Source organism: Ammospiza caudacuta, chromosome 1, assembly GCF_027887145.1.
Source record: "Ammospiza caudacuta isolate bAmmCau1 chromosome 1, bAmmCau1.pri, whole genome shotgun sequence".
Taxonomy (NCBI): domain Eukaryota; kingdom Metazoa; phylum Chordata; class Aves; order Passeriformes; family Passerellidae; genus Ammospiza; species Ammospiza caudacuta.
This window is the reverse complement of record NC_080593.1, coordinates 16,631,358-16,644,309: the sequence shown is the minus strand read 5'-3', so window position 1 is coordinate 16,644,309 and position 12,952 is coordinate 16,631,358. Positions and strand designations below refer to the sequence as shown.

At 37.7% G+C, this 12,952-nt stretch overlaps 1 protein-coding gene across 1 annotated transcript in view; it reads right to left on the bottom strand.

Annotated features, from left to right (window-relative positions):
• MPP7 (MAGUK p55 scaffold protein 7) overlaps positions 1-12,952 on the bottom strand; it is a 146,730-nt gene that overhangs the window by 78,093 nt on the left and 55,685 nt on the right. The gene's annotated exons all lie outside the window — the stretch shown is intronic.

Sequence of the window (12,952 nt, the reverse complement as noted above, 5' to 3'; positions counted from 1 at the left end):
TGGATCCCAATCCAAAACCCTAATAAAATAACATAGTAAATACATTTCAAATATTCATAACAATTAATTTAAAAGACATCAACTGTAAACAGATACTAAGGACTAACCTTAACCTTTAATGCAATTTCTCAAATATGAAACCTAGAAATGGATTTTTAGTCAATTCTGCAATTAAAACTTTAGGAGACTTAAGTCATGCAACTAAACTGTTGAAGAACTTCAAATGTAAAAGCCATCAGAGGTAGACTTCCCATACATCAACCTTAGGCAAGACAGACAGACAGACAAATAAAAAGTAGCTGCATGTGAAAGTGCTTTTTTAGATTTTGCTTGAAATGCAGCAAGCAAAATCTTTACCAGTCTCTGCCAACAGGCAAGGGAGCTAAAAACATCACCTTTCCCTTCTCCCTCTGCCTGCATACTGTCCATGTTAAAAAACCAAGCAAAACGAAACAGGAAACAATCACTAACATTATGTTCATACTTAAGACCATTTGGACAAGTCACCAGTGTAAAATTAAACATTTATTTAAATGTTCTTTAATGAAATCATGGCCATGAAAGCAAAGAGCACCTGTGAAGACATGCTTTGCATTCAAGCCTTCCCTTGTCTCTAAAAGAGGTGATTGGTCACAAAGCCTGCCAAGCAGATCCAACATACCAAACAGACCTTGGACAATGAGCGACAGACACAAAGTCTACAAAAGTCTTTTTTTTTTTTTTTCTGGGAATAATGGTAAAAGTAGTTGAAAAAAATTTTTAAATGTGGAGAAAATATGTAAATAGAGGGGCAAAGTTAAGATCAATCAAAATCAGCAACTGAAGACTTGCAGTGAATACTTCAGAAGGCACAGAAGGTAAGAAGAGAAGCTGCTGAGGCCTGCACACTGCAGCCAGGGACCAGGCTACATTTTAAATTGCATGGAAATCAAAACAAAGAGCTTAAAATAAATCAATTAATACCAGCAAGTAAGATTTATAGCAACAATTTTAATTTAAAAATACATGAAGACAGCATCTTAATTTCACTTAAAAGGATACAGAGTTGCATTAGGAATAAAATGTCCCAAGTAACTTCAACCAGAAAATTACAATGGTTTTAAAAGACAAAATTAATTCTCAACCTTCCCTGTAGAGGACAGAGAAACACCAACACTTAAGTGCAATGTGTGCTGTAGGAAAAAGAGAAATATGAAAAATAATGACAAAATATTGGAAGAAAATTGCAGTAATTTAGGAGAGATTTACTGCCATTTCCGCTACCTTTTCAGACCAGTGCACTTCAAGTTTTGCACTAAATCACCTCAACATACAAACCTGTTTCACAGGAAGCTTCAAATCAAAGCAAACATATTAATTTATTTTTATATTGGAAGGGGTAACACAAATGTATTTGCACAGGTGTACAAAATTACAGCCACACCATATCTTAAAATATTGGAAAGCTAGTAGAAAACAGTACAAATAGCCCAGTGAGGAGACAGGAGTAACAAAGATAAGGGAGCTGCTACCATTACAAAAAAGAATATAGGGATAAATTTAGCAATTTCACTCTTGTAATAAGGATCTATAAACATACAGACCAGCAACACAAAATTATCAGCGGCTGGGATGCCAAGAGATTTCCTGACAGTTTCCAACCTGGAACTGTTCCCCAGCTCCAGTCCCCTTTTTCCAAGTAGGATTCAATCAAAACATTAGCTAGCATGACCTAGCCTGGTTTACACTGCATTTGAATATGAAACCAGCAAAAATTTAAATAATACCAAGAGTATCATTATCCACTGATGTTTTGTTTTACATTTTTGTGCCATGAATCATAACATTAACAGAACAAAAAGGCAACACATTTCCATTTCTATTGAGCAAAAATGTCAATTTACCCTTGATAGAACAAGAGAACAAAAATAATGATCCAGCTTAAGTCAAGTTCCCCCACCTCAATCAAAATATAGTGAAGTAGTTTAACAATACCCATCTTTAAATGATCAGCCTCAAGAGAATGAGAGGTCACTCTTGCCTACATTATTAAACTGGTGGAAAAGCTGAGGTAAGTAAAAACCACGATGACATTGTCACAGAGCAACCATGACAGAATGATTATGAAGGGATAATAAATGCACATAACACAAAGGGAATTAAAGGCTTTCCTACATTAAAAATTCATTTAGCAATAGAAAAAAAATTATCAAATAATCTAGTTCTAGTAAGTTAAAAGACAAATATGCATATTCAATAACTAAAGAGAGAAAGAGCAGAAGCAGGACAGAACACAGGATCAAGCTACACAAAGGTGTTCTGCAGTGGTTTCCTGATATACCACAAAAGGAAAATATTGCTTCCCCTTTGGGAGAAGACAATAATAAAACCTGGTCAGATTATTAGTTAGAAATTGGTGGAAAGTGTATGTTTCCAAATGAAAGCACATAGGCACACAATTACAAATGCTTTGTTGCTTGGCACGTGCTAGGGTATGATTTGTAGTTAGCCTTTAATGATAGACTAAACTTCAGTATGATCAGCTTAGTATTTTAGATGCCAATTAACATTATGACAATTATGGGTTACTTTTTTCCTAGAATGTTTGAAACTTGGAAATTCAAAATTACACCCTGATTTTTGGTTTGATCCTGATTAAAGCTGTGTATGTCTGCAGTGTCATTACTGGATTATTTAATCACTAAATTTCAACAAAAACTGCTCCTTTCCATGAAACCCAATCTGTAAAGCACATTAAAACTGAAAATACTTTATGAAGATGATATCCATACTAAATGTAAAGCAGTACTCAAGGCTATCCCATATATAATCCCTAGCATTTATAGCTGGCAGGACTGGAGTGTTTTTTAACTCCTACTATCAAAATAATTGAGGCAGTCATGTTTGTGAATAACTGAAATCACTGGAATTACCTTGTGCAGGCTGTGATTGCTAGCAAAAGCCAACAAGAAAAGTTAGAAAGAGACAAGGAGACAATACAGATTTAATTTCCAACAGACAAAGACTTTACCCTCCACCATGCTCTCCACTCAGTAAACATCATGTTCTTCATAAAAAGTCACGCTGTACCTGAACCATTGGGGCTGAAAATAGTCAGTGGCTCCAAGGTTCAAAATCTCCTACTCTGGAGAACAATGATTTCATGTTAGTGCTTGATGAAACAGAGTGAAGGAGAAAGGCAGCACAACCAAAATCAGAGGGAAAATAACCTAAAATTGAAGGAGAGAGCACAAAGTACCAACTTAGCACTAACATTCTCTGAAACAGTTCTGAAGTGTTGGCTAGCAAAAGGATCAAGAGGGTTATGCTGATGCATCTAGTACAGTGTGAGAACTATAAATAATGAAATTAAAATATGCAGCGGAATTCAGAAATCAAAATGGTTTATTATTTTATTGATAAAAATACTGATGGATATATGTCTCTCTGTGTGAAATCCAAGTCCAGAAAATGATGAAAGGAATATGTTTATACTTCCCTAATGGTGTAGCCAGCAAATAAGTGGACACCCTTATCTGAAAGGACTTGGACTCTTAACCTGTGGCTGGGTAAAGAGCTTAGGGCCCAGGCATGGCTGTTCAGCTGCACTCAACACCTGTGCTGGTATTTGAGGAATCTACAAACATGGATCTGTTCAGAAATGTAGAGAGCAGAAGGGTGTGTGGTGTCAGCAGTGCCTTGATCAGCTGGAGATGAGAAATGGGACCAGGCTGCCTGCTTTTTTCACATGAGTGCCATTGGTGCCTGTGCTGGCTGAAGCACTGCTCTGCCTGTGGTGGCATTCCTGGTCATTTGGCTACTGGTGCAGGTGCTCAGCAGTGGCTGCATCCATCTCCTAGTGCATCTCTGACTGCATCTCTGCAGCCAAGACCAAACAGTCTTCCTGTCCTGGTATTTGCTACACTTGGCAAATCTCAAAATACCTTCAATTCCAGCACCGATGGAGTATTGCTTAGCTTGCATCTAATGAAATAGTGTAACTTTGCAAATACATTAAAGCAATGTAGCAAACGAGATGAAAGCAGAGCTTCCCCTATGAATTTATATAGCCATGTTAACATGGCACACAAGTATTTCATCTTCATACATTTACTGTGTTAATTTTCCTAAAAGACAAGGAATTAATCCAAGCCTTATTTATTAGACAAGAGATAGTACAAGCCTGCAGATATACATGGGAGAACACACAGAGGGAAAAACTGGTCTTAGGGAGTGGGGAAAGATAGAAAATACCTGTCCACAAGGAAATCATGTGCAACTCTAAATGGCTCACTGAGGCACTATGCCAAAGTGCCATGCGGAAGTGCAAAGGAATAGTGCACACCTACCATACTACGGACAGTATGTGTGTAAGGAAGCAAAGATCAGTGAACACTGAACAAATCAGTGAACAAAACACTGAAAAGATCAGTGAACGAATGAACTTCACAAGAATTAGCTGGAGAAATGATACAACCAAGACTTCCAAAAAAAAGAAGGAAAGCTAATATAAGGAGTAACAAAACCTGCTGGTAGGAAACACTGGCAGGCATTTTTGCTGGATCTTAAAAGTACGATTTTTATTAAATCTTATTGTATCAGTTTTCATGCTTCACAAAGATTTTATAACTATCGCATCCCATCCTTCTTAACTCTTACAATGTTTTCACACTGCAGAGGTTGGTTTGGGTAGTTAAGACTTTCTGCTCTTAGAAGGAAAACAGTCCAAGACAGTAACAAAATAATTGTTTTAAACACTCCCTCACATGTTCTGCCACAGAATTTCTAGTCCAAGGAAAAAGAACACTGTAGAAAAACAGTTTAAAATTACATTATCCTTGGATGTCTTGGATTTATCAAACTATTACTGAGCAGCTTATGAGACCTTTCATTAGTCTCAGTATCATAGACAAAAAATGTATCACTTTGGTTAAGTAAATACTGCACAAGTTTTGTAAGACAAGAAAAATTTGGGTATATGCATAGATTTTGGTTCTAAAAGTTCTCTTTGAACTGCAGTACCAGTTTAGTCACCAGGCTGGTACACTGCCCCCTTGGTAACAATGAAATTACAAACTATTTATCTTAGAAGGATTGATTTTCTTATTTTATGTCCAGTACATTTTGGCTGGATTTCTGCTACTCTTTGGATGTTTCCCAGCAGAAACTTTAAATCAATTACCACTGATCCAAAAAAAAGCCTCTGTCTGGACTTTAACCTAAACCAAAGTTTTTTCACATTCCAAAGCACTGATTTATTCACAAGTTTCAAGTAATACTCAAAGACGAACACTTCACACCTCTAATTTCATAAGCTTATCTGCTTTACTTTTAATTTTAAAAGTTTGTTGGTACACCCACCTGTAGGGACTTCTGATACCAACCTAATTTCTACAGCTTTTATGAGACTAAATTGTCAACAAGACAATTTGATCCTTTTGGGATCTGAGCTTCAGTTTTTTATTATTATTTTTAACAAAGTGGGTTGATAGAGGAGTTGATGACAGGAACAAGACTTCCTCATAAAAATCTAGATGAAAAGTTGCAAGTGCCTATTACTAAACACATTAGCAGCTCTGATGTAGAAACTGAAAGATCCTAGACACACCAAATGTCTCCTGACAAAGAAGTTAACACTAGATACTCAGTTAAATTTCTACCAAAATATACAAAATAAAAATACATGAAAAAAACCCACAAAAGAGAACACAGGAGAACCAATTCAACAAACTTTGAATGGACAAAATGATTATTTATTGTCCACCTGCTGTCTACTTTCTAGTAAATGACATACTAGTTACACTATAACAAATATTTTTAGCTGAACCATCACATAGGATCCATATTTCACAACTGCATTATTCCATCCACTTGGCCCTAACTTGCATTCTTCTACAAATAAGGCTACACCATCTAAAGCTATGCCTAAATAAATAGGAGGGGCATTTTTTCACGTAATTGAAGGCAAAAATAAGCACAGGTATGTATGAGTGAACACACATGGAAAAACAACTTTGTCTTTACTTAGAGACAAAACATGGAGGGTTGGGGAATTTATTTATTATTCCAAAAGGAATCCATTTTTATTTTGCTTAATTTTGCCCAGTTATTACCTGATGTACTCCATTTTTATACTACAAAAGCACAAACAAGTCAAATGGTTCAACACACGCAGAGTGAACAGAAAATACATGAAACTTAACAAGAAAAGCAATCATTTGCTCAATGCCTGGCTGCTAGCTACCTTTTTTCCAAATGTTTTCATGGAAACAATATCAGCCTGAATAAAGTAAAGATCCTGTACTATTTTCTATAAAATCTCAATTACCTTATTTTGATTAATCTGATCACTGTTCCCATGGAAATTAAGCTTAAAGGCAGCTGACTGCCTCCAGCTAAGAGTGATCTCTTAGCTTACAGATTTCAGTTGCTGGCAATTCAGCAAGTCTCAAAAAATCACTTTGGCTTCAAAAGTAACACTTTAAGTTTATGCAGCATTTCATGAGGAGTAACACCTTGCATTACAATTTTTTTAAATGTAATAATTGTGATGGAAGCAAAATGACTCATTGCTTCAGTGGTAATTACTCCGAATATGAATGCAAACTGTTGTCAGTCATCAAGAGGATTTCATTATTTCCCAATAATTCTCAGCTTTAGCTAAGTAGAAAGCATGTGGCAAGTTTGTATTTTGATATATTAATTAGACCATTACCTACAAATACTTTGGATCAGATGAGTACTGAAATTCTAGCATTCCTCCATATATATTCTGTACATAAAAATCTAGCAGGAAGTTTCAAAAATTAATTAGAGATCAACCTTACTCTCCAGAAAATGAGAAAAAGAAGGAGAAAAAGAATTTTTTTTATTTTCTTCCATGTAGCCTTAAAACATGTTTGTACATTCAGTAGCCCAATACTGTCACATACACCTCACTATACCTATTCCTAGGTAGCTCTTGAGAGCTGGAAACTGTATCGTGTCTCTGATGAGCTGGATTCAAAGAATGACAAATAAGTGCCACCTATTACCGAATTCATTATTATTAATGACTTCAACTTTAGTAAATTCCTTCTCCTCTTGCCAGAAATAGCTTAAGTTTCCCCACCAGCACATCGGACCACATCTGCGCACTGTTTGGGCAATCTGTGTCACAAGAGTGATCACTTCACTTCTGCCATGAGGAGGCTTTGCTTGCTTCTCTGACTGAAAGATGTAAACTTTAACATACAAAGCAACCTTGCCTGATTCTTCTTTAAAGTACAAAGAACAATTAAATTTCATTGGCCATGAATTGTTACTGGCTATCAATCACCTCCTCCACACTCTCACTTCCTCCTCCTTATGCCCAGGTGCTAAATCCTTACTCAGACTGCCTTTTCCTTAATTTTACCTATCTCCAAGGCAAAAAGTACTTCAGACCTCCACATGAATTTAAAGAACTGCTGCCTATTCCCATTACTGGAGAGGTACAGCTTTTTTAAAAAAATTATGCTTGAGAACTCATCAGTAAAGAACCTTAAGGACTTCAAATATCAAAGAAGCATTTTTCTGATTGAGCTGTCAGTTTCAATTATTCCACCCACTCCAAGGTGGTCCATACACTTCTCCAACTCTCCAGTGCTTTTCCCCCTAAATCACAACCCTCTCACTCGGTTAGACAAATTGAGGTTAGGTAAAAAACCCCAGTCCCATTTTCTATTCTTGTGCATTTTATAGGTTTGCAGTTCTTGTGTACTGGAGTTCCTCTGAGCTCCTTCTGAGGTGGCTGGTTTTGTCCACCCTGAAATCAGAAACCACTCTCACCATTGCCTTAACATGTGCAAATATATTAGCCACCAAAATCCCCTCACAAACAAACCCTGTTTTCTTCCTCTTCTATATGATCAACAGAAAAAAGTCTTGAGACAGGCAGGAAATAAACAAATTGAACAATAAATATGAAGACTGTATAAATATTAGTTCTAGAGAAAGTATATGTAAAGAACAAAATAATGGAAAAATAAATAAGTTTTGTATGTCCTGCAAAAAGTATTTCAATGTCAGTCCAAACTTGAAGTGCAGAAGTAGCCAACATATTCCATCATCAGCCTTCCATGCAGAAATCTACTTCTATTTCAGTATGATCAACAACCTTCATTTTTTATCATGTCAGGCTCTGGTCTTCACCACTTAATACATTCTCCTCAGCCACCACGTGCTTTTCAGCCACACCCAGAGACGTCATTCCCTCCGTCTGTGGACCATGCCCACCAAAAACACAGAACAATACATTCAGAACAATCAGTTGTAACCTACAACTGATACAGTCAGAAGTCCATTTTCTCTACATTCTTAAGGGAAGAAGATCCAAATCTTTGGGTGCCTGAGCTTGTGCCCAGGCAGTAGCATGCATCATGTGGATGGCACAACACAGCAGGTGAATGCACATGATCTGGGAAGCACACACCTGGATGTTGGCTGCACAACTGTGGAGCTGGTGGGCCAACAGGGAAAGAATCCACAACCCTCCTCTGGAGGGAAAACCCCTCAAGCCATAGCCTCTGGGGTAGGGTGAGAAGAAAGGCTTCTCCCAGCATGCCTCCATGAAACATGCAGATTGAATATATCCCATTGGCCCTGGTGTTCTGTCCCACCCCTCAAGATCCCTACATAAACCCCTGCTTTCCCTGCCGGAGAGGCTCTTTCAACCCTGCATCCCTTGGAGGAAGAAGCTCAGTAAAGGCTCTCCTTGGAACCCCACAGGAAGATGCTGTCTCTCCTTCTGCCTGGATCACAGAAGAGCTGAAATCACCAGGTGTGAGCTGAAATCACCCTGTGTGAGCTGAAATCAGCTGCTGTGAGCTGAAATCACCCACTGTGAGCTGAAATCACACACTGTGAGCTGAAATCACACGCTGTGAGCTGAAATCACCCTGTGTGAGCTGAAATCACCCTGTGTGAGCTGAAATCACCCTGTGTGAGCTGAAATCATACACTGTGAGCTGAAATCACCCTGTGTGAGCTGAAATCACCCTGTGTGAGCTGAAATCACCCACTGTGAGCTGAAATCACACACTGTGAGCTGAAATCACCCTGTGTGAGCTGAAATCACCCTGTGTGAGCTGAAATCACCCACTGTGAGCTGAAATCACCCACTGTGAGCTGAAATCACCCACTGTGAGCTGAAATCACCCTGTGTGAGCTGAAATCACACACTGTGAGCTGAAATCACACACTGTGAGCTGAAATCACCCACTGTGAGCTGAAATCACCCGCTGTGAGCTGAAATCACCCTGTGTGAGCTGAAATCACCCGCTGTGAGCTGAAATCACCCACTGTGAGCTGAAATCACCCGCTGTGAGCTGAAATCACCCACTGTGAGCTGAAATCACCTGCTGTGAGCTGAAATCACCCACTGTGAGCTGAAATCACCTGCTGTGAGCTGAAATCACACACTGTGAGCTGAAATCACCTGCTGTGAGCTGAAATCACCCGCTGTGAGCACACCATGCCTGTGCCCCTGAGGTGTCTTTTTCAAGAGGCTTCTTCAGAAGGGTCACAGCACTCTGAACAACGCCCGCTGCGACACAGAACAGCTGACATATCACAGGGTAGGGAAAGCTGCACCATGGGAGCTTTCACAAACGCCAAAATAACCTGCACATCTCTTCCCACAAACAGTTCAAACTGAAGATTTAGTACATCATCTGAATACAGTTGATTTTATCACTAAGGGATGTGTCAAATCAATTCCCTTTGCTTTGCCTTAGTCAACTTAGTTTTTGTAAATACTGTCTTTATTTTTCTTCTTGCCAAACATGGAACCACAGTATACCGAAACCATTTACATTTACATATTTGAGTACTCACACTGAAAATTTCCAACACAATGACTGTAAAATTTGGGCTATGTAATCATGCAATTCATCTTACATGCCAAAGAAATTTCACCAGGATATACCTGACTAGTTTATTTTTGATATGTTTTAAGCAATTTATATGGTCAAACTCTAGCACATAGAAAATGCAGTTTCTTTGAACTTCAAGTCAAATCAAATCCAGGTGAAACTAGGAAAATTAGCACAAATTAAGGTTTTGTAGGGCCAGCTATAAAAATACTATGCAGCTATAATAAAATCAGACTTGATTCACCAAATATTCCTTACTTTTGCAGTAGTTGGTTTTTTTTTTCCTAGTGCAACACATAGCTTTTTTGAATGTGCAAACTCTTCCCTATCAAGAGAAAGAGCAACACCACTTGCTGTGGCTTCATTTTCATAATGGAAAGTACAGTACTGAGTTGGCCAGAACCAAACTGCAATTGGTTATTAAATACTTTGGTAGCTGTGCAACAGAAAAGTTTACTCAATTCTTGAGCATTACATCCACAACCAGAAATGTTTAAGGCAACAGTGCAAGTGGAAGCTTCATCCTGCAGCTAAACAGACAAACAGTAAAACGTGTCTGGTGCACTAACAGCAAGCAAATGCACATGGAAATTCTTGCTGCTCCTCTAAAAATAATCCACAGGAATAGCTGGAGCACATCTTTATTTATCCTTTCTAAAAAAATATCCAAGCTGAGAATGCGTACTATTTCAGGTATCAGCTACATCAATGTTTGTAATTACCCTGAAGGATCTTCCCCTCGTGTTTCTATCCTACAAATCTACAGAATTAACAGGATCTCTGCTATATAAAAAAAGAATAAGATGGCTGAAGTTTTTTGGTAAAATTTGAGAGTCATGTGAGAAGAAGGAAGTAACAATTTGAGGGAAGCAGAAACAAATTTTAAACTATCCAGAACCAGTTTTCCCTTCCAAACTGTCAACAGTTGTGGGTTCCCTCATCTATGTTTTACTTTGTAAACTAAAATTTCATTAACAGATTCCTTTGTGAAGAAAAGGGACAGCAAGAGCAGTTGCATCAGTGTTTGCTGCTTTTACTAACTACAATAGGAATGTACTGTAGAGAGCAATCCAGTATTTGCAGGGGAATGGATTGGATGATCTAATACAACTTTTCCACTTCTGACTTCTTAGAACAGCTTAGACTCATCCAAGTTCTCAAAGAGATTTCTGTCCAACAATACTGAATGAAGAGAACTCCAAGACAAGGTCTGGGACTTTTTTTTTTTTCTTCTTCTTTTTTTCTTCTCAATAGTTAGAGAGCCAGAATAGCAAACCATATGCTATAGTACACAACCATGAAGAAACAGCTATAGTAATTAAATACCCATGAAACTTAGAATATCTGTAGAAAAAGCAGTAAGTTCATTTTATACTTAAATATTCCAATAATTTTGGAGCATATTATCCATTTCATAACTTAGGAAAAAAGGTCTTTTATAATATCTGAAATTATTAAGCAGTAAGGTAGGAAGATTGGTGTAGAAATTTTTATTAAGCAACATATTAAAAATAGAGAAATATCAGTGCTAACTGGTAATATACCCATGCTCATTTTCCTCCTACACTGCCACATACCAGGATCACAACATCCTTGGCCCAAGACAAGGGCACATTTTTTCCTTTCTTTTTCTTTTTTTTATTACAAAATATGTGTCGTCATTCTCTGACTGCAGAATTAAAAACATTTGTCTTTGCAAGTACAGTTGACTTTAAGAAGTTACTGCTAGGAAAAAACAGTCTTTCAAATAAGACACCAAAACTTACAAAAAGATTTTGCACTCCTAAAGCCTTGTAACAGCGAAAAACTATGACAGATGGGGCTCATTCTTCTGCTCTTACAGCTCTCTTCCAAAAATGCTAGGGACTGTCTTCTCTGAAACTTGAGAGGATTCTGAACAATCCTTCTAAAAATGCATTAAAGGTCAAACCAATACCATGAGTTTCACATACAATTAAGCCCATCTTGAGGAAAGAATATGAACTAGATAACATTTAGAAAGCTTTTCATACCCTACTTTATATACCAGACCTTCACAGAAATCAAATGTGAGGTTTCATGGCCTGTGACATGCACTGGTCAGACCAAATGCTCTTAATAGTCTTAATTCCTGCAATTAAAAAACTTTGAGTCTCAAATGAAGTTAATATACTGTCTTACAGAAGAGCAACTAGTGAACACTAAAGATGTAGTTTCAAGATTTCAAGAATTATATCTACTTTAAGATAGTGTGAGGTTTAAAAGGACATTAAAAAAAGCATCAACAGGGTCAAAGTTACATGTGTGTCTAGTATTCAGAGCTAGAGAGCACAAGACAAATAATGAAGATGGTTGGAATATTTCAGCGCTTCTTGTAATTGCAATATAATGACCATTCACTGATCCCCTCTCTCATCTTTCTTTTCTGTTACAGTCAGAAAATCCAATCCACCCTGCAATAACAAACAACGTGGTAACCAGGGCATGCAACCAGGAGAGCTGCTAGGAAAGCCAACTGCTCCAAAATGAGAGCATACTCCAAGTAAGTAAACCAGTGCTGTCTTCTTTTGGAATGAGGGGCAAAAGGAGTAAGTGAAAGGAGTTTGAACACATTTAGGTTTTGCCTCGATAAAAAATTAGGGCAAATGTTGAAGTGTCAATGTTTCACAGATCCACACTCATTTTCTAGCCAGCCTTCTTTAATTCCCAAACCAGAAAGAAAACTAATTTAGCAGCTGACATAACATTTTGCTTAGATGCACACCACTGTCAGCCTGCATCAGAAAGATGACTGGTATTCCTCTTACAGTGATCTTCTGAGCCACCTGCACAGACAGCTGCAGCAAAGCCACAAGGAGTCTGGGAGTCATGGCACTTCAGAAATGTTGATGAAATTCTTCAGGCAAGCAAATATTGCCAAGCACTGTTCCACTGTTTGTTGCTTTTGTGTATCAAATGCCAGAGAGTATTATTTAGTTTTACTTTTACACGTAAATTCTCAGATACTTTGAGGAGTATCACCAAGCACTTGACCAAGTATCAACATTACTACATCTTTTTCCAGAATAAAATAACTGAAAAAAATGGGAAAATGTGATTCT